Genomic DNA, 4,035 nt, shown 5'->3' with positions numbered 1-4,035 from the left:
AGATCCCTCAGGTCTTCTGACCAGGGTCTACTTGTCGTCCCTCGTGTCCGAATGAAAACTAAAGGAGATCATGCTTTCGAAGTTCTAAGCTAATCGTATGAAACTTACTAAGAAAGGAATAACAACTTGGATTACTCAATAACAGTCGCTAGTAGCCTTGGGACCGTGTCGGTCGGAGCAGCGAAGTTTTTCGCCCTCCAAGGGCTGCGACGGCCGTCTAGCCCTCTTCGGGAAACGGTTTGTTTGTGTTCTTTGTTTGTACCCGACACCGGTGTGGTGGGCCTACACTCCCCTCCACAGATGTAAGGTACGTGTGTTTGCTTTAATGAAATTACTGTGTTTCGCCGAAGCTGATTAGCCAAAGTTAAGTTGTCCCTAACCCTTGACGGTGAAGTCAGCTTTGTGCTTCCCGCTCCCGGTAACGGTGGGTATTTTGTTTATACTTTATAAGCCTCTGCGGGCATAGGCGGCGTGCTCGTCTCTTCCTCCCGCTGAGGGTACTTATTATTACCTTAGCCAGCCGTGGCTTCACAGTGCTGAGAGAGGGTGCATTACTTTTGTTCTGCTAAATTTACTGCAATCTCCCCCGGTATAGGTGGCGTAAGCGCCCTCTTCTCCCGGCTTATGGTGCCGAAATTGTTTGGTTAGCCGCAGCTAGCCGGTTACAGTGTACTGTTAGCTACTCTCTAACCCTAGGTTATAGTGAGAGGCTAAATTTCCTGTGGCATCCATGATCAGGCTGACTGGAATTAAACGTGCGTAAAGTTAGAGGAGCAATAACGTAAACCTCTGCTGTTGTAGGTGGCGTCCGCACCCCCTTCCCTCAGCTTATGGTTATATTGGTCTGGTTCATGGTCACATCCGAACCGACAGCTCATCACTCCAACATCTGCTGTTCAAGCGGCGTTTTTATGCCCCTTCCCTCAGCTTACTGTTATATTTGTCTAGTTCACGGTCGCATCTGAACCGACGTCTAATCACTCCCACCTCTGCTGTTTAGGCAACGTTTTACGCCCCCTTCCCTCAGCTTAGGTAGCATCTGCCACAATGGATGATTGTCATTATTGTGCTGGCTGCGCGGCTTCTCTTCAGGCTGATGATGGCCATGACCACCTGCAAGAGGCTCTCTCAGAGAACCCATGCATGAACTGCAGCTACATGCCTCGGGCATTGAGAGTTGCGAGATTGGCGCAGGTTGGGCCCTCAGTAGATGCTGGGGACCTCCCTGCATCAGGTCAGCTGCCTCCAGCCCAACCTAGACGTTCAAGACGCCGGGCTGCTCCCGCTGCTGTAGCGGCCCCCTCCAAGAAGACAGCGAAGACAGAAGGTAAGCTTTCTTCCAAAGTGGATCGCCTGTCAGCCGAACTGGCAGAGATGAGGTCCCTCTTCCAGGCTCGTCAACTGGAGACCTCAGGCCCGGAAAAGGCAGGGGTGCTCTTGCTGTCCCAGAGGATGATGTCCTCTCCCTGGCAGCTTCTGCCTCTTATTTCCATGAAGACCAGAGGGACAGCATTTCCCTAGCCTCTGAGCCGGGCTCCCATTCCTCAACTCAGAGCTCATCCAGTGATGTTGGGGACGGCTCCATGCAGGCCACCATGCATATGGCCCTGGAGCGCCTGCAGAGGGAAATACCTCAACAGGCTGAGTCAGCTCCTGAAAGCGCCTCTTCGGCCGAGCAGAGGTGGATCTCTTTGCCTCAGGGATGTCGACCCACTGCCCCCTCTGGTTTTCCTTGGCAGAGGCAACCAGCCCCCTGGGCCAAGACGCACTGGCCCACCCTTGGCCAGAAGGTCTTCTGTATGCTTTTCCGCCGCTTCCTCTGATTTGGCCAACACTTCAGAGAGTACTTCAAGAGGGTCACAGGATGTTACTCGTGGCCCCATTCTGGCCAGCAAGGACATGGTTCCCTCTGCTGCACAGACTCTGTCGCAGCACGCCGTGGTGCCTCCCCGAACGGACAGACCTGCTGGGTGGTCGGATCTGGCATCCCAACCCTCAGCGCCTCAAACTGTGGGTTTGGCCACTGGAGGGCCCGATCCGCTGCTGAGCAGCTGCGTTGGACCCTGTCAGGCAGACCATCATGAACGCCAGAGCACCATCCATCCATCTGCAGTATGACAACAGGTGGAAACTTTTCTCTGACTGGTGTATCGGCCGGAGGGAAGACCCAGTCCTCTGCTCTGTGCCTACTGTCCTGGAGTTCCTACAGTCCCTCCTGGATGATGGCCGGTCTCCGTCTACCCTTAGAGTGTATGTGGCGGCAATATCATGTAGACACGCTAGAATCGATAATGGCACAGTAAGGGGTCACAATCTAGTGTCCCTCTTTCTTAGGGGGGCTCGAAGGTTGCATCCCCCGAGAGTTCCAAGAACTCCACCATGGGACCTACCTCTGGTGCTGGATGCCCTTTGCCAGCCTCCTTTTGAGCCCTTGGCACGGGCAGAATTGAAGTGGGTGTCATGTAAGACCGCATTCCTACTGGCCATTATTTCAGCTAAGCGCGTCAGCGAGTCACACGCCCTGCCAGTTACCAGATTACTCCCTGGTTGCACCATTAGAGGAAGATGGCTGCTTCACAGCTCTGACAAAAAAGGTTACTGAAGTATCTTAATATGAAGATAAAACAACAATTTTTGGTAAACGTCATCTTTAAGGTGTGTAGTATTGATATATGTATACAATCACTGAACTTTGTTCAGTGTGGTCACAGCATGAGTAAACATGTTGACGGAAACAGAAGTGACCGGTGGGATAACAGTGAATCTGGATAGACACATACTTATACATATACAGAGGTCTTGTTCTACCTAACTTTCTACTCTGGTCTTTCTTTTAGTTTAACTTTGAATTGCATATGTAGGACCTGGAGAACCATCCAGACAAGGCATGCAACATTGTAGTCTGTCTGTCTGTCTGTCTGTCTCTCTGTCTACATGTCTGTCTGTCTATTCGTCTGTCTATATGTTTGTCAATAGCCTATGTCTGTCTGTGTATCTGTCTATATGTCTGTCTGCCTGTTTGTCGATATGTCTGTCTGTCTGTCTGTAGCCTATGTCTGTGTATCTGTCTGTCTGTCTGTTTGTCTATATGTCTGTTTGCCGGTCTGTGTATCTGTCTGTCTGTCTATATGTCTCTCTGTCTGTTTGTCTATATGTCTGTCTGTCTGTCTATAGCCTATGTCTGTCTGTCTGTTTGTCTATATGTCTGTTTGCCTGTCATTTGTCTATATGTATGTTTGCCTTTCTATTTGTCTATATGTCTGTCTGTCTGTGTACCTGTCTATATGTCTGTCTGTTTGCCTATATGTCTATATGTCTGTCTATAATGTACTTATATAGCGCTTTTCTAGTCTTTGCAACCACTCAAAGCTGCTTTTACACTATATGTGACATTCACCCAATCACACACACATACTTTTTTAAGATTTTTTTTGGGGGGGGGTATTTGCCTTTAATTGATAGGACAGCTGATGATAGACAGGAAATGTAAGGAGGAGAGAGTGGGGGACGACATGCACCAAATGATCGGCAGATCGGGAGTCGAACCTGCGAGCAGTGCAACGAGGACTGCAGCCTCTGTATATGGGGTGCCTGCTCTACTAACTGAGCTAAACCAGTGTCCCACACACACACATTCTTACACTGATGGCAGAGGCTGCTACATAAAGTGACCAACTGTCAATCAATTACCACATTCATCCCTGTTGGCTTTGCCACTGGGAGCAATTTGGGGTTCAGTGTCTCGCCCAAGGACCACCGACTCGACCACCAACTCTACCACTGAGCCACAGCTGCCCCGTCTTTCTGTGTGTCTGTCTATAAGTCTGTCTATGTGTCTGTCTGTCTATCTGTCTGTCTGTTTGTCTATATGTCTGTCTGTGTGTATATCTGTGTCTGTCTGTGTGTCTGTCTATATATCTGTCTGTCTGTCTGTCTATATGTCTATGTCTATATGCATTTACGTATGTATGTATGTATATATAAATTGTCTGGGACTGGGATGGGATATAAGAATTCTGATAAATGTGAAGGAGA

This window comes from Semicossyphus pulcher, unplaced genomic scaffold (assembly GCF_022749685.1).
Source record: "Semicossyphus pulcher isolate SPU_LCO1_2020_fin unplaced genomic scaffold, fSemPul1.0.p SCAF_5, whole genome shotgun sequence".
Lineage (NCBI taxonomy): Eukaryota > Metazoa > Chordata > Actinopteri > Labriformes > Labridae > Semicossyphus > Semicossyphus pulcher.
Note: the sequence above shows the minus strand (reverse complement) of the source record.